Here is a 22,277-nt window from a genome sequence, read left to right as displayed (position 1 = left end):
CATGCCATTTAAAGTACCTGTATCCTAATTCTGTCCTGATTTTCTCACATGTATTATTCTTTAAGATTTTTATTATGAACCTTGATACTGCTAGACCAATCAACATGTTTGTTGTCTGCTCATATTCCAGCTGGACTCTCATCCCTACATGAATTTTACAGCATGTGGTGTTTCAGCTTTTGCAGAGGAAGGAGAGGGAAGGAAATAAAGTTATACCTTTCTCCACCTAAAATCACTTTAAATTATTTCCTTATCCTCTAGATGGTTGCTTCCCTAACATCCTCATTTTTCCTTTAGCTCTAGTGATTGATCATTGATGTGAGCAGAGAAGTTATGGATTCTCCATCCATGAGAGTGTTCAAGGCCAGGCTGGATGGGGCCCTGAGCCACCTGATCCAGTGCAAGGTGTCCCTTTCTGTGGCCAAGGGGCTGGAACCAGAGGATCTTCAGGGTTCCTCCCAACCCAAACCATTCTGTGACTCTATGAATTGAATGAAGAGAGGTATTGAGATATTAAGAAAAATCTTAAGGCTGAGAAAAACTTGAGGTATTCTGCTTAGTTATACCATGTATGTCATATGTGAATTAGCAGGCAGTGATTGTGCTCTCACTGAGACTTGAAGCCTAAAGATTCTGCTAGGATATCCTGCAAGGGCAATACACTAATGCTCACAATAGCATAAAACATCCCTAATTACTCTTTAATAGTCTTTATTTTATTTTTTTAATTAAAATATTGTTTATTATCACAAAGAAACATGAGAAATTTGTGCTGCTTGCTTTACAAAATATTTTTTTGTATAGAATATTTGGATAACAAAATAACAGCCCAAGGAGATGAGAGTGTAAAATTATCAGATGCTGCTTCTTAAATGATAAAAACTGTGGAAGAATCGGTACCTTCTTTTCTTTTTTTAATGTAAATTAATTAAAAATACTTGCATACTGATGTCTACTGTGTTGGCCTGAAATAATTTCAGCTTATGTTAAGGTGTCTTAATGGTTTAATGTTCATTAGAAATCCATCAAGAAAGCAATCTACTAGCCATAAATCAAAGGATTCTAAATATTAATGAAGCATTGGGGAGTTTGAAATATAAAAATTAAGAACATGAGGGTAAAAAATAGACAGTTTGTGCAAAAATAGGTAATGCCAGCAGTATAAATATAGGAGAAAAACAATTTTTTTTTTCACTTGAAACATGCCTACAAAATGAACCTTACTTTTATTGTAAGTCTGTCCACAAAATCACATTTCAACAATTTCAAATTGTTTCAGGCTGAAACTTATCAGCTAACGTTTTTGATTTTACTTGAAATAAAAAAAGCTAAAATTATGCAAAAAGAAAATACGTACCTTGAAAATGAGGAAGATTCTGAAATTTTTTTTGTTAACAGAAACCTCAGTCCCCAAAACATTTTGGTAAAAGATTTTATTTTTTTTTTATTTGTGATGGTTATAAACATAGAATCTGAAATAATACTATTTTTCTCTATTTTCCATGAATTCTTTTAAGATATGCACATATATTTTGTAGCTCTTCAGCTTATTGATTACAAATATCTATACTTTAAACAATACTGTACATAATATTCTCAGTGCAGAAAAAAAATCACATGTTTTTAGTTCCTTCTTCTTTTGAAGTCCAATTGTATGCTGGCTTTATTTATCTTTAGTATTCAGGTTATTGTCTTTATCCCCCCAGAAACTTTGGATTTTATTGTCTGGTTGCAACAAAGTCATCTGAAAAAAAGTTCTTGAAAATAATTAGATTCTTAAAGTTCTTTTAGAAATTGATGACTGAGTTGAATAAATACATCCTGTCAGCATGAAAACACTCCTTACTAGATGCCAAAAATGCCATATAAGAGGTGTGGGAAAAGAGAGGGGATCAAAAGATGAAAGAAAGGAGGAGTTATGTGCAGAGTCCTTATTAATGACTCAAGTCAGAGCTCATACCTTAACACACCAATGTAAATCAATGATGGGACACAAATGAGTAATAAACCAGGCTTCATTAGTTCTGATGTTGATGGAACTACTTATTGGGATTATTAGAATATTTTGAAATTAGTGACAGCTTTCCAAATGTATTCTTTTCAATTTCATTGATATCTTTCTTGATTGACAGAATTTTTATTTAATCATACATGTAATAATGGGGAGAGATCTTACCTGTTTTGGAAGTATTAACTGATAAGCTAAAAGAGGAAACTCATGCTTGTAAGAATTTGTAGAGACAAACAGAAAAAATCAGGATTGAGAGGTGAGTTGTCAGAAAGCAGATTTGAGAAGCACTGAGACCATGTTGTACACTAAATCTTTACAGAGATCATAGAAAGACTGGGGCCATTCACAAGAGAAATCCTTGGAGTATTTTCTATGCCACATATAATTGGTAGTGCTCTGAGTGTGTCCTGGTCATTGTCCTTCCACATGTTTGGGAATTCAGGAAGTGCATGTGAAAGTTCAGATTCAAGTCCCAGAGAATGACAAATTATGAAGAAATTTCCAGTAATGAGGGATTTCAGGAGCTCTATGGATGTCTTCAAAGCATGATCTGAAACCATCCTTTGAGAAGGAAATATCTCCTCAGATAGTCTGTGCCATTTAATCTAGTCACAGGAAATAATGAGTGTAGGCTAAATGTAATATTCAATTCAGAAGAAATGCTTTCTACATTTTGCTTTAGTGTAAAAACAGGATTTTGCTTCTAATACAATCCCAGATTTCTGTTTATTACTTTCTTATGACAATGTAAGTTAACGCTTACATGGACTTTCTGGAATGCTGTTTTATTGCACCCCTCCATTTTCTCAATTTTACTTTAAAAACCACCAACCTGGCACCTGATATATTTGATCTTTAGGAAGAAAGCAATTGCTAATCTCTCCTAAAAATTAGAAGTTATGTCCATTTGTCCTATGTGTTACTGAGTGCAAGGACAAAGAAAGAGGGTTGTTTATAGGTCTGTTTATTTGAAAGTCTCCTTTTATCTTTTCTGGAGTTATTTACTGAATAAGAAATTTGTTTTAAACAAAGGTTGTAAATAAATATAGTTGGGGAGTTGCCATTCAGTGCTATGAGAGAGGCAGAATATTTGGTTCTGCTCAGAAACCTTTAAATTTTTGGTCTTCCACTAATTACTTCCTTTGTGTTACCTTTCCTTCAAATTATGTTAGATATCTTGAATGAAAGGAGCTGAGGAAAAGCAGTGCATTTAACCTGATATTAACTCAATTTCCATGAAGACTGAACGCATCTTACAGGTATTATTTGACCAGGAAATCTCAGGTCTTCATGCTATGTACAGCTGCTAAATGCATGAACTATTTGGAAAATATTCTAATTAATTAATTAATTAAAATTAATAATAAATAAATTAATTTCAAAAATTAAACACTTAGTATTGCTTCTCAAATGGGGCAGAGTTCCTGAGTAAGCTGCAGAAGCTGTGATAAAAGTTTCAACACCTGTACATGAAGTGGACCATGGAACACATTGCACCAAAGAACTTCTTTCAGCTGCAGTCCATTTGGTTTTCTGCCTGGAATATTTATGTTTTTCTTGCATCCTAAAGTGCTTTGACTTCCAGAGTCATGGGTAGCCATGTATTCATGAAAAAAATTTTGCTCCACATGAAAGGTATTGGCAGTCAGAATGGAACAATTATTGTTTGGTTCCTTTCATTTTTTTCCAGCTTCAGCACACATCTGCTTACTCTGCACTGTTGAGACAATTTACTGTCTTGGCTTTACTGTTTTGAAATTTAAGTCCTTTTATAACCATAGACATTTTGGAAGGAATCTGTGAAGCTGTTTAGCTTTGCCTTCACCAAAAGAAGATTGACTATTTATATATATTGTGAGAAACAAACAGAAGACTTTTTTAGGCTTTTCCATTCTTACTCTTTCAAAACTTCCCTAGGAAAAGGGAGTAGTTAGTTGTCCAGTGACCTCTTGTCAGTATTTTAGGATATGTGTTATGTTCTTCAGGTGATGTTTTTCAGGTAGAAAACTCTTTTTCCTGCATAGTCCTTATTATGACTTGCCTCTGAGGCAGGGTATCTGATGTTCTTGCTAGTAGATCCCTTGGGATTAGAGTGTAATAAGACTCAATAAGGAACCACTGCAGGGAAGCACTAGTGGTGTAGTGGTATCATGCAAGATTCCCATTCTTGTGACCTGGGTTCAATTCCCAGCTGGTGCATTGAAATTCCCAACCCCCAGCCTATGCCACAGGTTTGGTGTAGTTTGAGAGGGGTGTGTTTTGGCAATATATTTTGTCTTTTATTTTGTGTGTTTTGTTGCTTGAATTTTAGGCAGGGCGACTGAGTTGCTGTGGGCTTTTTCTGTGTAATGCAACGGTGTAGAGAGGTATTTTTAGGTTGCTTCTATTAAAGAGTTCACTTCTACTTAAAGTTTGCTTTTATGCAAATAAATTTTTTTATGTGACCTAAGAATTCTGGAAATAGTAACTTACTTGTAGCTTGAAGTTATCAGCCATATAACTAACATACCACTGCACTGGTATGAAATACCCTATACATGGCCATTCATCATAAAAGAGATTAACTGAGAGTCTTTGACCAATTTAACACTTTCAGATATAAGAGCTGTCCTTTACACTTTTTTCTCATCCAAAATTGATAGTTTTATATTATATTTGGGAAGAAGGGCCAAAAAAAGCTGTTTAGTATTCAAATATCATCTTCTTCAAACACAAGAGCTGTCCATTCCAATGAGTAGGAAGTCAGGCAAAAATGCCAGGAGGCTTGCATGGCTGAACAAGGAGCTCCAGGCAAAACTCAGATGCAAAAAGGAAGAATATAGAAGGTGGAATATAGAAAGTGGAATCAGGGACTGGCAACCTAGGAGAAATACAGCAGCATTGTATGAGCATGCAGGGATGCAGTTGGAAAAGTTGGAGCCAAAATGGAATTGAATCAGGCAAGAGATATCAAAGACAACAAGAAGGACTTCTGTAAGTGCAGACATCACAAAAGGAGGACTATGGAAAATGTGAGCCCATTGCTGATTGGGGCAGGGAACCTGATGGCACAGAAAAATGCTGCAGTGCTGAATTCCTTCTTTTCTCCAGTCTGTTCTGCAAAAAAAACAGCCTTCAGGAATCCTGGGTCCCAGAGACCAAGGGGAAAGGCTGGAGAAAGAAATGCATACCCTTTGTGGGTAGATCAGGTAGTACTTATTCAAACTGGACATTCATAAATCCGTGGGCCTTGATGGGATGCTCCCAGGAGTCCTGAGGAAGATTATGACTGGCAGAAGTGCTTCTGGACTGGAGGAAGGAAAATGTCACCCCTGTGTTCAAGAAAGGCAAGAAGGAGAAATCAGGGATCTACAGGCTAGTCAGCCTTGCTTTAATCCACAGAAAATGATGGAGCAGCTAATCCTGCAAAACATTTTCCAGGCATGTTTCACAAAGGCAAGAAAGTCATCAAGAGTAGCATGCATGGATTCACCAAAGAAATGTCATGCTGGACCAGTTATCAAACAGAAGTGACTGGCCTGGTAGGCAAGGGGAGCGCAGTGGATTTTGTCTGCCTGGGCTTACGCTGTCTCCCATTAAGATCCTCACAGACAAGCTATTGATCCAAGGGCTAGATGAGCAGACAGTGAGGTGCACTGAAAATTACCTGAACGGCCAAGACCAGAGGGTGGTGCTCAGTGGCACAAGGTCAATTTGGAGGCCACTGCTGTGTGCTGAAATATTTACTCAAATGAATGTTCCACTGGACAGCTGGGGGAATTTTACGGTTTAAGTATCTAAGGACTGTTAGTTATTAGTCTTAGAAATTAGGATTTTAGAGGTGATTCAGATAAAGCCCCTGCTTATTTGCTGTCTTACATCCTTTTATTAAAATGTATTTATCAAATACTTCTTAGGAGTCCAAGTGGTCTCTATCACCCATATATCCCTTCTCACATTCTAATTGAATCCTTCAGAAAATGGATGAACTTTGAGGCACTGCTGCCTGGTCATCCTGTGCATCAAGTTTTCCATTTGGAAGCAAATTCTTTTTTTTTTTAATAGCAATTCAATAATTAATGAGTTATTCAATAATAATTCAATAATATGAGATTGCTTCTTAGGACTTTGCAGATTTTTTCTGTTTTGGAATTTGGGTTCTTTTTTCCCTCTATCATGCTTTGTTTTCTGAGTGTTCATGATAAGTGTCTCTAAGTCCTGGTGATCATCTGTTTACCTTACTTTGTCTCTAGCAGACTTCCTGTGTTTGAAAAAGTACTTGGTTTATGTCTCTTGCAGGTTTTCCAAATACTCTTGCTCACCTTTCCTGATTGCTTTTTTATATTTAAATAAGCAAAGATCAGGATGTTTTCTGTTTTCCTCTTTTAGACATATCTTCAACCTTTTGTCTTGCTACTAAAAGTTCCCCTTCTGTTAGCGACACTGGGGGTTTTTTTGATATTTCCAAAAAGTCTGTCAATGATTGGCTCACATGTCCTTTAAGCCTCTAATATTGTACCTGTAAGTAATCTCTCTTTGCCTTGCAAGTATTTTATTTTTAGATGTTGGACCATAAAGTTTTTAATAAACTTTAATTGAATTCAATTAATTAAATAATAATTGTGATAAAACCTCTTTTTTTTCTTTTATTTTTTAAGTTTTATTATGACTACAGTGTTACTTTTTGGATTTTGTTGTTTTTTAAGCTGTCTTTGCAAGTGTACTGTGTTGACTCTGGCTGCATGCCAAGTGCCCACCAAGCTTCTCACTTCCCTTCTCAGTTGGACAGGGGAGAGAAAATATAGCAATGGGTTCATGAGTTGAGATAAGGACTGGGAGAGACCCCTCACTTAACACCATCACAGGCAAAACAGACTGAACAAGGAGATATCAGGTGAATTTATTTACAACATAATCCCTAACAGGACATCAAGAAATAAAATAAAATAAATCTTAAAAACACCTTCTCCCCACCCCTTCCTTCTTCCTGGGCATATGATTGACTTACAGTTTTCTTTATCTCCTTCCCCAGAGTGGCACAGGGGGATGAGGAATTGGTGGTCAGTTCATCACATGTTTTCTCTGATGCTACTTCCTCCTCAGTGGGAGGACTCCTCACATTCTTCCCCTGTTCCAGCGTAGACAATGTTCCACAGGAATCTGTGAGACAGTTGTCCATGAAATTGTCCTGTATGGGTCCTTACCACGGGCTTCAGCTCTTCACAAACTGTTCCAGCATGGGCAGCATGGGTCCTTTCCACAGGATGCAGTCCTTCAGGAGCAGACTGCTCCAGGATGGGTTCTTCACAGAATTAGAGTCCTGCCAGCAAACCTGGTCTGTTGTGGGCTCCTTTCTCCACAGTTCCACAGGTCCTTCATGCAGTCTGTTCCAGTGCAGGATTCCCACAGGTTCACAGCCTCCTCTCAGGCATCCACCTGCTCCAACACGGGGTTCTCCACAGGCTGTGGATGTATATCTGCTCCAACATGGGGTTCTTCATAGGCTGTGGATGTATATTTGATCCAACATGAACCTCCATGGGCTGTAGGGGAATTTCTGCTCCATCACCTGGAGTACCTTCTCCACCTCCTTCTCCATTGACCTTGATGTTTACTGAGCTGTTGTTCTCCTATATTCTCAGTTCATTCTGTGATTCTGTAGTCCCGTTGTTACCAGAAGCTTACCATGCAAACCCAACACACATGGAAAAATCAGCAGCTGCTGAACTGACTGTGTCTGCAGTGGTGACTGCCCAGTAACAAGCTGTGGGCAGGCAATAGATTTCCAGCTGCTATTTTTGTGCTTGTCCTATGAGGAAGATGAGGAGGATGCAATGACAGTGGCTGTTCAGACCTTAAGCCAACACTGGCTGCATACAGAACTCTTGCACAACATAAAAACATGGCCTTTTTCTTATATAAAATTTGATACCAGATAAACAGTAAAATTAAATACATTCTTCTCATCCAAACTCTTTCTAATGGCTGGAAAAAATCTCCTCTGATGCATTGTTAGCACACCAGTGTGTAAGGCATCCTGAGAGCTTTCTCACAGTTGGTAGGTGACTGCCATTGAGATTCATCAGCTTTTTCTTCCTATAAAGGAGACCTATAATTCCTCTGGAAGAAATATATTTACTATTAATTCTCCCACACTTAACATTATGTAATAAAGGATTTTTTGGCTCCATTGTTCCTTCCTGCTCATCCTGAAATGAATACAGCCATTCTGTGAATGCTCTGATAGATTCCAACATCTTATGGGATCAGAAGAGCAAGACAAAACTGGAAGGAGGCATTTCAGTCTTTTACTATAAGTCCTTGAGTCAGAACCCCATTTGGATCCTTTTGCAGCAGTCTCAGATAGGAGAGATTTACTCTGAGAGCTGTCAAAAGCTATTTTGCATTAGAAAAGAATGTTGGATCTACTGTGGTGACCAGAAATCCTTCTAAGATTTTTATTCTCCCTATTTTTGGAGAGAAGCCTGAACCTTTTTTTATTTTCTTCTAAACTGTGACGATCTCCATTTGCTTTCATTACAAAACATGTTCTCTTCCATTCTGTGACTTTGAACTGTGCAAGAACTCAGACTAGAATCTGATATCTACACGTCCCATTTATAGAAAGATAAGCCCTAAGAGAGATCCTGAAATTCCTGTTTGTCCAAGACATTAGCAGAAAGTGTTGAATGTTCCTCTTCTAAGCCATGTGAAGCACAAGGTCTCCATCACACCTATTTGTGATTGATGCACAACTTCCCTCTGATTCTCAGGCTTTGCTTTAGAGAAGGCTGAAAGGAACATTTCTATGCCTGACTGACACAACATGATAGGTTTGATTCCAAATATCTTCCTCCCTTTTTTATTCAATACTTATTCTTTTTGATTACTCGTTGAAACTAAAAGGCTCCTTTGTCTTCACTGGATTATTGAGCTAGATCCTTAGTGGCATTTTCAGCCCATTGTTTTTCCTTTTACAGACAAAAAATAGAGAACACTTTCCTAATCAGAAGTAAATTTTGTTCTCAAGATTTTTATTTTTTTTTTAATTGTAGTTCATGTTTTGTCATGATAAAGAGTCCTTGAGATGCATGTTGTACTTCTTTTGGGGTGGCTTTTAAGATCTGTTTCAACTAAACCTTTTTCTTCTATTTTTCTTCCAAAGCCTTATTTCTCTGTGTTAGGCAACATTCATATCCTTGCTGTCAAGAGGCTTTTGCTTCCTATTAGAACTGAATTTAATAATGATGTCAAAGGCTGTGGAAAGTACAAAAGCTGTCATTTACTAGTGATGGTCAAAGTGCAGAGCAGTTTAGATAAAACTCTATTCCGAGACAGCCAAAGGGGATCTTCTAATGCAGCAGAGACCAAGAAATGTTAGTGATTTTCTGGGAAGCTTGTCCATTCCATCTGCTAACCAGATTGTCACATCTGTACCTTTACCTAATATTGTGCCATTCTACAGGAATTCAGAAATTATGCTGTCTTTCCTGCTTGGAAGATTCGCAGTAAGCCTAACTATGTTTGTAGACCATGATTTAAAACTGAAAAAGGATATGTTTAGCACTAACCACTATATTTTGAAAATAGAAGGTTGGGACTAGGTGATCCTTAAGGTCCATTAACATTCTATGAATCTATGAAGATAGGAAGAGCATTGAAGGTACTGAGAGACAAGTAGCTGATTTAGAATGGAAGATCCATTTCAAGACAGCCATGAAGTAAGAGTAGTAGAGTCCAGACCAGTCACTAGCATTTTTTTTTGTCATTGTTAAAAACCTCAACACTTTAGACTTTGATCTTTAGACTTTTGGAAAGTCTTTTTCTTAGGCAGGTGCTTGTTCCTTTTCTTCTTTTGTGAATTGGCTCTGAAAGCAACAGGAAATGTGGGAAAAATTTAATTTGTTTTCAGTCTTATGTCATAAGTGAAGCAGAGTAGAAAAACTAGCTATTAATTAAGACAAGGAGTTTTCTGTGAGCCATGTACTTGTTAGAGAACATTGAAGTATCAGTGTCTATTGAGCCTATTGAGTTTAGATACAATATTTTTTATTTTTTCTCAAAGCCCAGACACAACAATTTCTGCTGTATCAGCAGGGAGGGTGGTTTTTTTCAGAATCAGTCTGTAGATTCATAGTTCTGTTATCCAGCTGCCAGTACACAGCTTGTCATGGAATATCATCTTCAGGTTTTTAGTGTTACTCTATTGAAGGGCTCTTGGCATAATCTGCATGCAGCAATACTTCCCCACTTTTGGATGAGAGATGGGGGATGTTGAATGGTTTGAGTTCAGATAATGGATTATGTGGTAGTTTATTTTTAATTCAGACTTAATACGTCAAATTGAAAAATTAAAAAAAAAAAAAGAAGATTCTTCTAATACCTAATAGTATTTTCAAAACAAGGCATTAATGGCAGTGACTAATGTTGTTAGCCCTTCCCCAACTGAAACAAAGTAGAAACAATGTGACAAAGATCACATCATTAGTTTTGTGGAAACCTAGAGAGGTGTGGTAAGAGTTATACATCATGGTCTACACCTGTGTATTTGATTCTGTGTTAAAAACTTGGAGAGAGTTTGCACAAGCAAATTTGTATGCAAATGATTTCCAAAAGATAGTGGTAATTTCCAGGGAGAACTTTCTCCTTGTATAAAGCTTTTCAGAATGGAAATATGAATACCTATTTTAATATTTTTTATATTTCTACATGGAATTTTAAACTTTGAATAGTATAAATATTATGCAATTCATTTAAGCATATTTATTAATGCAAAATTTTCCTTACTACATGTATTAATCATAGTTTCTTCCATTTAATATTTGGTGCTCGTGTTAATGATGCAAATGAAATTACACAATAGACAAGAACCGTTTTTCTTGAGATGCCAATTAATAATAAACTGGATTAATGAAAAAGAGAAACATGAGATATTGTAATATATTTTTTTTTTCCTTCCTCTTCTTGTTAGCTGTCCTTAGGTGTATTTTGCATGAGGCAGTGATAACAATTAATAAACTTCTATTTTGCTCCATGGAAGCTGTTTCAAATATATATTTCGACTTCAGAACTTTATTTAATTTGTTTTTCTGCAAGATGAAAAATGTTTTATAAAGCAGCGGAGGTATTTTCTATTTTAAAACAGACTTTATCATTCAAAGCATGCAGTATATAAACCTACATGATGCAAAAATAAGTATGGAAGGGAAAACCAAAAGAGGAATGGTAAATGTGAAAGTATTTAATGACTAATGCTTTTTTCTGACATCTATAGATGTAGGACAATAACTTTTGAATACTAACACATCTATTTATGCATACATTTTTCAGAGGGTCTCCTATTTGGATCAGAGTGTACATGAGGTAGATAAAGAGCAGAAGCAAACTGAATAAGTGGAGTAAAAAAAGAGAAGTATTATGAAGCAACAATTAAATGGTGCAGGGGTGAATAATTTAATGCTTGCATTGAAGTATGTTTAATATTGTAATGCTTTTTTGAAGTGTGTTTAATCTCATAGGTTAGGCTGTAATTTCTGCAGAGTTGCCTTGGAACTATATACATACACACACTTTATGTACTATTTTCTGTCTCTTTTGAACTAACCTATGAGGTCCATAGCCTTGAGACAGCATGAAGCACAAAGCAGAATTGATATTGGGGTCATTGAGAAGTCCTTTGCTTTCTTCATTTGCTGCACTGGCTCAGATTGCTTGAGGGGCTTTAGAAATGCAAGGGAGAAAATCAATAAAGGACAAAAAAGATTCCAGTGTAATAGGAAGTGCCTGCTGATTGCATGTTTGCTCAGCAGATGGCATCTTCTTGTAAATGATGGCTCGTATCTGCTGTATCACTTGCTAAACTATAATCCACAAAAGTGAATTACTGAATTTCATTACTGAACATTGTGCTTTATATAAACATGTTATTAGAAGAAACAACCATTTTTTTCCCTAAGATTCTGTTAATTTTTATTACTCTTTTATTTCCATCTTGTATAAACTTGTTAAATATTACAGCACCAAAGATGAATCATGTACATACATATATAAAACAATAAAAGCTTTCATGTTGTTCAGAATAGCTTTTAGGAACCCTGTAATTTCTATGGGAAAATTCCAAGACTTCTTATATATCACAGAATCCTAAATTAAGCATGGTGAAGTTCATTGATTCACACAGGTTTCTAAATTTGACAGGGAAGAGGAAGTTTATATATCCCTCTCTGTTAAAGGTGATGCTCTACCAAACTGCAGGTTTACCAGTAGATCGTAGAACATGTGGAAATGACTGATGAGTCAGCATGAAGATAAGCAGTAATTGTACACTGTTTTTCAGGGAATTTATTTCCTATACCTTTTTTTATTGTTGTTTTTAATGCTGCCTCTCCTAGTAACTTTAAATAACTGCATCCATTATTTACTTGAGTAATATTTGAGTTTGTGTTCTGGAGGAACGCAGGGCTGCTAAGTGGAATAAAGTAATGTACAAAGTCTATTTTATGAGATTTGTAGAGCTCTGAACTGGTAACAGCACTTGGATACCATAAACATTACGTTTTTAGAGCCTGATACAATTCCTTGATTGTAGAAATTAAAGTTTTATAAAAGGGGCTGTCTTTTTTTAACAATAACTCTTACCACTAGTTGTGCAGGATTATATTATATGATTCCTCTAATCAGGCTCTTTGGTTTTTCAGAAGAAGTTTTTTGAAATTGTATTCAGAGATATTATTGCTCTTCTGTGATTAAGGCATTGTCTCATTAAAGCCAGTGTGTAGCTTACATGATGTTATGGAAGGAATGGCTATGATTTTATAGGATTTTCCTTACAGGTGCAATGTAGACTCTCCAGATTTTAACTGACCAAGCAATTCACCCAGTGCTTCATAATTTGCCTATTTTAAGTCAAGCTGAATCACAAGGAGGAGGCTACTGCATCATACCATTGAATTTGGAGGAACTTAGTTTGGTCAGCTGACATTTAAATGTCAAAAAGCCAAATACCTTGTTAACAGCATGTGAATTCTACCTCATAAAACACAAGTGGTCTTGTTCAGCAACTAGCAGGAATGAAGACTATTGTGCATGTATTGAACAACTGAATCACCAAGTGCCAAGGGACTTGTTCAGCTTAGGCAGGACACTGGACTGTTATCCACTTCAGCAAGCCATTAAGTGCAGATATTCAGTCAATTGATATTTGGATCACGGACTGTAGAGTGTCTCACCATTCTTGTTTGTTTATTCCAAAAGCTGAGGGTGAATTCTCTTTTCTATAATAGGTACCAGGTTGCACTGATTCAATGGCTAGCATTCTGTATGTTCAGAAGCCAACACTTTCAGGTTTTGCTTGCCCTGGTTAAGAAGTCCTGAGAAAAACGCAGGAAGTCAAAGATGCTAAATTCTTCTTCATTGACAGTTTTTGTTTCAACAGAGCTCAAACATGAACCTGAGTCTTTGGTACAAAACATGGCATGGCATGTTTGTGTGCATGTTTATACCTGGACACAGTATATGAATCATCTCAGGTTTGCAAAGTCTAAGGCCAGGACAGATCATACAGAAATCCTGTGTATGACAGGGCATCACCTTTGCATCAGGCTGTTCTGGTACCGAGCCTAAAACTTTTCCTCAGGGATTTGAGACTCCCTATTGGCAGTTCAGTTACACAGGAATTCACATCAATTATTATACCTTCATTTTCTTTCCCATGATTCTATGTTTCTTCAAGAAACCTGACCTTTTCATCTAATCCTTTACAGATACTTATTACACATTTACAAAGTTTGAAAGTCTTAAAAATCTGGCTTCCTTGCACAACTTCATATATCTGTACCAACATCTGTTACAAAAGTTTTGATTCCTCGTTTGGGTTTTTTTTTTATAGCTACCTTTTAGGTATTCCTTTCATAAGGAAAAATATCCTTAGACTACGCATGATACTACTGCTCCAAAAAAAGTGGGACAGTGACTAAAGAAGAAATTTTAAAAATACTGATCTTAAAATACTATGAAGTAGTCTTTGCCTACTGATGAGGTCTTGATATCTGGTATTTTTACATGTGTGCACTTAACTTATATGTGTATTTATGTGTATATATAAGGATAATCAAAAGGTATTTTCCTCCCTCTTAATTTAACCCATTTAGATGGCTGCTTACAGCCCATTAGTCTGGGTTACAAAATCTAATGCAGCAAGACCACTTCACAAGTATCACCCAAATAGAAGACTCCCACCTGTTTATTACTGCTGAACTGCTACAGTGCTTTATGTTTACCTTGTTCATTGTGGGGAAGCTGCAGCTTTGTTTGCCAGATACTCTTGCTCTTGAAAGCAGAGTTTGCTTGTGTTGTGAAGGCTCACATTTTTTGGGTCCTGTGACCATCTGTCACATTTGGTACAAGAAAGACAGTGCAATTTAACCTCTCTTCCACAGAGCAGGAAGTTTAGTGAAAACACTTTATAATTTAAAGGTTTTCAGCAGCTTAATGTCAGCATCACTTCAAGTTGCAGCTGAGGAAAGGACTCATTCTCTGTGCTTTAATCCTCCACTGTCTGTGGAGTAAGGACAAAAATGTTATGAAAAACTTGACATCTGAAAGAAGGCAACTCTCTATTTAGGCAACTAAATGAAAAATGCTCTGGGCAATGGCAACAAAATACTGATTTTTCCTGAAAGAGAAGTGGTTTAGGTATCAGCCTAAAACAGCATTAAAATTTGTAAGTACTTGAATAGTCTAGCATTGAAAGCTTGATACAGACTCTGCACACACTGAAATAAATAGTCCCACACTTGGATCACATGCAAATATTGTTACTTTTTGCTGTCATTAGAAAAGATTTTGCTGTGCAAGCCAGGGCTTAATAACAAAAATTTCATATAAAGGAATAAAAGTAAAAGGGGCACGTATTTTTTGAAAATAATGGCCTACAAATATGCATAAATCCACATACAACATAGGCAATTGCAAAAATACAAGTGTCACAATAAAATCTGTGTATATATACTACAAGAACTATGCAACAAGCTGGAGAACCCTAACTAGATTTGTTAAGCTATTCTCTTACATAAATGCAATTTTGCCAGTTGCACTGAGTGCTTTAAGTGCCTTCTCTGAAAAATTTTCCCTTTCTTTGAGTATATAGTGTCATGAATTTTTACACATATATGCATGTGCTCAAAACACAGTACTTGGAAATCTAGTCTTGCCTAATTTACATGGTATGGGTTTTGTTGCTGGTGATGGCGTTGGTAGGTTGGTTGGTTATTTTTTAAATTCCTAGCTAAATTGCTAAAAATTATCACACTATGGAAAGCCTAAAGAATGAATGTAAAAAACTAAATTAATTATGGAACATGAAACAAAAACAGATAGACAATATAGAAAAATCTTCATTGATTTGAGGTAAGACCTATCTATTACATGAATTTTAAAGGAAAATGAATGACATTAATAAAAGTAAATTAATAATTTTACTTTATTGTGAAAGATGGTTATTTTACAGTATTATTTCTAGAAAAGATGTACTTTTCATCAATAATTTGAGAGTATTCTTGTGTGATCACTGTTTGTAGTTTAAACACACCTATCAAAGTTATTAATGAGAAATTGTCAGTCTACCAAACTGAATTTTGGTCATTGAAATTGCTTTCAGAATTCTGATAGTATTCATGGTCAGTTGCATCCTTAACTAATGGAGGATTCAATGCTTCTTTTTGTGTTTTCCTTGGCTTAAGAAATGTGGGCCTGAACTTACTGTGACTGATGATGGCTGAAAATAGTCTCCGAGGGCTCTATCCGACGGGTAATGCAGTCTGCCTTCTAGGCCATGCAAGCCTTGGAGGGCTGTATATGCTGATTGCACAGCAGGCTTGCTCTGCAAGAATAAAGGTGAGCCTGCTGTACAATGTCAAAAGAAAGCAGCTCAGATGGTTGAATTGTACAGGGTGACTAAAAGTGAAAAGTCATTCTTACATCATTATACTTCAGCTTTCTTTCTATGATCTCCTTCACTTATGTGCTGCTGATGTTGAAGGATCTTTGAGAAATTATTCCATGAAATTCTTGACTTGGAGGAAAAAAAATCTATTTATATTTTTTAGATGAATCTGTGGGATAGAATATGTTTTTTCTCAGCTCTTAGTTCAAACACAATGATTCAGAGGGACCCAATATGCAGTGGAACTTAGAGAACTTTAAGAATTGAAGGCATATCTCCATGACTGAAAAAATCTCCTCATTTTTCACAGTGTTTTAGCCAGTAGCCAGTGGTTTCATATCAGTGACATGTTACATTCAGACTCAGAGAAGAAATGGATAATGTCAACATAAAGTGGAACTGAAAGTTCATTCCAGCAATTTGCTGCTTCAATGTAGTAAACAAGTTCATCTCTCTTTCATAGAGAAATTTTCTTGCAAATTCTGCAACTTCTAGACTTGAAATGGATGACAAAGAAACCAGCATTTTTCCCAAGAACATGCTTTTAGAGATCCTACATAACAGGAAGAAGTCTACAGTCAAGGAATTCCCCAGCTGCCACCTCTGCCATCCACCTTGTACATCCCAATAGCTACTGTTACTCTTTGTCATTCTCTGAATGCAGAAGGCACAGCACACAGGAATTTCTCCTTCGTGTGGCATGCTGGAAACTGGCAGCATGGTTCTGCCCTCTGATTGACAGAGCAGACTCTGTGCATAAGGGGGAAAGGAGAGGAAGAGTTTGGTGTTGCTGGTGCTTTTTCCTTTCTTACTGTTTTTCATTAGTGAAGATTAATGATTACAATATTCAGAAAAAAATTTCTTTCAGACTAATCTGCTTTATTATTCTTCTATTAACATTTTCAGTTATAGGCCATATCAGATGGCATTTCATCAACCTACATTAACATGGTCTACTCTACTAGTTATTCCCTGTTACATTTTGTGTTACTCCTATAGGTCAATATCAAATATTCTTATTTATTTGAACAGATCTTTCTTCTTTTCATAAAACCTGACTGACTTTTTAGAAAACCTGGGAATAATTGAATATCTGTTTTTTACATTTACTCTTGCATTTTATTTCCATTTTTTTGGCATCCTGAGCTGGTAGAGAAATTTGAAATAAATGAGTCCCTACTTCTGCTTTCAATCTTCACTGTTATCCCTTAGTGGTTACTCCCTAGCATCTTTCTCTGAATAAAACCTTCTTGACTTATTATTACTTACTATTAATGCAATAACAAGACCAAATAATAGTCACTAGAATGAAATAGAAACACTGACACAATGGTTTCAGAACAACTGTCGTTTGAAATACTTTTCCACAATAAAATTTACTACTGAACTGAACTCTACTGTAAAATATAGCCTAACATGCTACCCAAAGGAAATTACATGCCACAGGTATCCCATCTAGAAACTGTCTCATAATTTCTAAAAAATTGCTTTTGCATTTTAGAAAGACAAAAACATTTTCATATCTGAACTTAAGAATGAAGACAAAATGTATTCATTCAATTGTGAATTGAATTTATCTCAGTGAAGTTTGGTGCTAATTAAATTAGAAGGAAGAAGAGCAGTTCCTGTGAATTCAGGGTTTGTGTGAGGAGCCTCTTTGCTTGCATTGACCCGCACATCAGTTGCTCTATGGTGTGCCTACACCTCCATCAGGAAAGGAAATACAGCAGGAGACAAGATATGGGGGTATACTGGAGATTAGGAAGGCTAGAAGGGTGTTTTAGTGCAAAGAACTCCAGGTAATTTCTGATGGCTCCCCAAGCCCCTCTTTAGATTCAGAGGAGGTCTTAGATGCTTTAATCTTCTGCGATGGGGTTTGTTTTTCTGGAGAGCCTCAGTGAGACTTGTGACCTCCAGAATTTAGAACTAGGTTCCAAAACTCCTAAATACATCTGTTCTGTCTAATCACTAAGAAGGATAACAGCTTATTATTGCTCCCAGCTGTTCCTTTCTTGATGGTGTAAATGGCTCCTGAGTGGTTAGCTTCATTGTTACATGCCAAATTCTTCCCTTTCTCTGATTGTTCATTTGTTTTAAAGTTAAAAACATATTTTACTTTAGTGTTAATATAACATTGAGTTTACATAACCATGCCTTAACATTAGAAAAAGTAGGTTTAAACTTGTTTCCTGAGTTTCCTTTTTTTTTTGTGTGCACATGGGGATGCAGTCTTTATTATGCAGCTGCCAGTTACATTACCTCCTAGGCTTTAGTTTAGGTTATCTTGCAGACAATCGTTTATTTTCTTTATTTTTTTAAATACAATTCTGTCTATAAGTAACAGAAATACAGACCCTGAGAGAACAGCATCAGTACCAGGTGAAAACATCTGAAAATTGCTTAACTTTACATACTTAGTCTGTACAGATTAAAGCAACCATACTAGGTATGGACAGAGGCAAAACCAAAATACTGCACAAATGATGTGAAGCTCTGACTTCCAGTCCCAATAAATAATAAAACTGTGGTTACTTGATATAGCATTGGCCATGGGCTAATTCTGTGTCTCAGAATATTATTATTTAAGCAGATATTTAAATGCGGTAAGCTAGTCCATTCTCTAAAAATGCAAGCTGTTTTTCAAGACTGTGGAACTTATGTATGTCAATAGAATCATTGGATAAGGATTGATAGGAGGAATGTCTTTAGGTGGTATAAACATTCCTCATAAGCTCTGTTATATAACTTTTTTTTTTTAGGGTATCATTACTTGGGAGAAAACACCTTTATCTATAACAAAATTAAAAATGAAACTCGTAAGCAAAGACTAAAAAACAGTACAGCAGAATATTTTGATTATTTCATTTATTTTTCTTCTCTTTCAAATAAAAAAATGGGTGGTGTGATGTTTAAGTAGCAAAATGTTCAGATGGTATTTAATAATCTCCAAGATTAGATGGGAGAATATGAGAAAGGTTAAAGCAGGAATAAAAAATATACAGAGAATTTCTGCCCAAGGATAGAAGGATATAAAAAAAACCCAACACATCAACTTCTGGAGTACAGATTAAAGGAAGCATTTCAGGAGTTCATCTGGGGTTTCTAGAAATTCTAGTGAGATTTTATATTAAATGAGAACTGCCTGTCTTAATAGTTGAAAACAATAGAATACTTGTCCCAAGTATATTGAACTACAGAAACTAAAAGTGGATATTCCCTCTATAGGCCGTGCATATATATGGTAATGCTGTATGTACTTGGGGCTAAGGTCAAAACAAAACGTCGAGGAACTCAATGTGAGTTGCATCTTTTAGGCTGGGAAAAGCATTGTCAGATGCTTTGGTTGATTCAGGAAGAGATTTAAGCAGGAAAACAAACTCTAAACTGAAAGTGTAAAGTTAGGTTATAGTTCCTTCTGCTTAAGGAGAAGTGCAGAGGTATGTGACAGCACAAATAGAGCAGTGCAGTTTGGAGGTCAGAATTACAAGTCATTCTCATTATCTCATTTTTAAGATGGACAGGAATGAGCCATTACACCTTATGCAGAAGAGAATGATGAAGTAATAAATGGAAAGACCAACGAGATGGAAAATCCCAGTCTGAGGTCTATGAAAAGGTCCAATAAAATGGCCTTTTTGTGGTTACTTGCAGGTTTTGTGAGGGTGAGTAAAAGCTAGTAAGCAAGAACAAAAAGATGGAATGACTTTTTGCCACAGAAAGAAGGTTGGAATTAGCTTGATAGGAAAGAGATAGAAAGTTACATCTTTATTCAAGCAAGAAGTTCCCTCTCTCCTGGAGAATAGATGGGACTGTTTAACATCTAAAGAAATAAAACAATCTCTCGTCATGAGACAAACTGACCCTGAATTAGGTGAGATACTTGGTGACAAAACTAGGGATGCTTGTTGTTGGCATCATGAAGGGAAACAGAGTTGAAGAATGGTCTGATAGGGGAAGAATCTTCATTAAAAAACTCGTGTCTTCAGCACAGATACGGAGAGAGAAAGAAAAGTTTTGAGGTGACTCTTGTGGTGCACTGAGGGGTGGAAATCATCTATTCTTGATCAGGACTGACAGGGATGTGAAGCTGAAGCATCTGTGTGTCTGGTTCTTGCAGGAGCACACATCATGTGTGATTTGGCTGGAACACTGAGTTCCTGATTTGCAGACCTCCTAGACCCTGTCTGCCCACAGGAGAGGGGATTGCTGAGTGACAGAACAGTGACACGTGAAGGTAGCAAATGTCACAGGTAAATACAAGGTGTGACTTTTGATTTACCAGCAGCCATGCTACTGAATGTGGTGCAATCTCGGGGTATAATGAGGAAGTTATACCTTACAGGCCTATTTTATCACTGTGCTCTCTGGAAGTGCTCTCACAGCATCTCATTAGCTCCTGTTCTACAGAGACAGTGCAGTCCCCAAACTATCACACTGCCATTTGGTTCAATGCTGATATGTGCTGTATTAAACACGCAGATAAGAATTCTTTGACATAACAATTCCTAATGAGGGTTGGATCACGTTCAGAATGATTATGTTTTGCCTTGTTTTCTTAACCTTGAAACAAGCCTGCTTGTGCTTATTTTCTGCTGCTAATGTGATTATTGTACTTTCAATTAAAGGAACTGTAAAAGCGATTACTGTGGATTTTGGAGATGGAGCAAGACAATTTAAATGACCAAAACTCTTTTGATATGTTAACATTTGTCCTCATTAGTATTTGCTATTGGACATATGATAATGTATTTTTGAAAATTAGAAATTGAGGCAGATACAGACATATTTTGATAAACATATTAAATATCAACATATTTCAAACAAATATCAATTATATCAACAAATTTCAAAGCTTTAACATATAAAAATGTGCTGTCTTCTTTTTTCCTTTGAAATAGTGCAATATCCTAACTTCCTGACTCTATTAATTTACACTAGACTTCTGTTAAAAACCCTCTTACATACCAATAGTTTTTCCAAATTTTCTGTGATATATTTGACTGTTGCATGATACTGGAAAAGAAGACAGTAATAAATTGATATTTCTTTAGCATTGTATCTTAGAATTGCACCAAGCTTAGCAATGTTTCTTCTAAAATTAAATGAGAATTTCTCAACTATATAAAAGGACATATGGAAATTCATCTAATGGAACAACATCTCCTTTCACAATGCCTGAAACTTAAAATAGAAGAATATACTCTAAAAAAAATTTACTTTAAGTTTCATAGATCATAAAATAAGCTTTTTATCATTTATTATTAAAAAACCTGCTGTTTAATCTGCAAATGTTTGATCAGAATATTTTTATCTGAACCTAAATCTTTTTTCATTTCAAATCAAATCAGAGTATTCCTATGAGTACTTTATTTTTCACAGAAAACCATTTTCCATCTGGGGAATGATATATCAGAAAATCCATGTCTGGTTCTAACAGCTAGTCATGATATGTTGTTTCATCAGATATTGAGAGTATTACTAATGAAATAATCTACAAAATGGCATATTTCAGAAGGGTTTGTTATAGAAATATGATAATATACTTCTCAAAGCTGAATTAAGAAGAAGGGAAAAACTGATTTAGATCCAGGGGGCTGTTTGTTATCATGGTATTAGGTAAAATCCACTGGGTCTCTTTTATCATTTTACTATTCATCTTTTAGGTTATGTTTTCTTCTAGTAATTTCTTAAGTCTTGCTGCACTAATACTTTCAGTGTAGTTTCCCTCTCTTACTTTCAAAAAATACTGCTAATCAATATTAATGTTACTGAATAGCTTTGTCACAGCATATCCATGTAAACACAAGAATTACATTTACAGATATATGACAATAAAGGATTTTTTAAAAAGCTGGAGAGCCATTGCTCCCTTTAGGCTATACCATGTTATTGCAGACTACTGATACAAATTGTCTGGCTATAAAATTGTCTTTAATTAGTTGACTCAGTGGCTTCCAACAGGGTGTTACAGGGGTCTGTGGGACTCCCATGTTACAAGATAGAGGTTTGAATCTTCCTCCACACTCCTGGGTAGTCTTTGCACATCAACTTACATGCTGTCCTGTGGGAAGTGCCAGCAGAATTACCCAAATAACCATCCCACTGATTTTATTGGCTCACAGGGAAGTCACATACCTTGCCTTATGAGGAATAGGCATAGCTAGAGGTTGGGTGCCATGAGAGTAATAATACTCTGAGTGAAACTCTAAGGGATGTAAAAGGTGAAGGTTAATAGAAATTTTAAGGGATAGCTTATTTCTCCATTGAAAAAACAAGCCATATGCACAATAATTAAGAGCAAATTAACCCTCACAATATTTTAACCAGCATAAGTGAGAACTATTG

At 36.0% G+C, this 22,277-nt stretch overlaps 1 long non-coding RNA gene and 1 other non-coding gene across 2 annotated transcripts in view; both read left to right on the top strand.

Annotated features, from left to right (window-relative positions):
• The window catches only part of LOC139585841 (uncharacterized), a 145,280-nt gene that overhangs the window by 26,539 nt on the left and 96,464 nt on the right, over positions 1 to 22,277 (top strand). Inside the window, exon 2 of the long non-coding RNA XR_011677372.1 lies at positions 20,050 to 20,182. This is a non-coding gene — a long non-coding RNA (uncharacterized lncRNA). The remainder of the gene's footprint in view (positions 1 to 20,049; positions 20,183 to 22,277) is intronic.
• Positions 4,140 to 4,210, top strand: TRNAG-CCC (transfer RNA glycine (anticodon CCC)). The gene has a single exon. It is a non-coding gene; the product is annotated as a tRNA-Gly (tRNA).

The sequence above is a fragment of the Agelaius tricolor genome, unplaced genomic scaffold (assembly GCF_023055355.1).
Source record: "Agelaius tricolor isolate 1412-34295 unplaced genomic scaffold, bAgeTri1.0.p SCAF_2, whole genome shotgun sequence".
Taxonomy (NCBI): Eukaryota; Metazoa; Chordata; class Aves; order Passeriformes; family Icteridae; genus Agelaius; species Agelaius tricolor.
The sequence above is the reverse complement of the archived record's forward strand: the minus strand, read 5'-3'. Positions and strand labels throughout refer to the sequence as shown.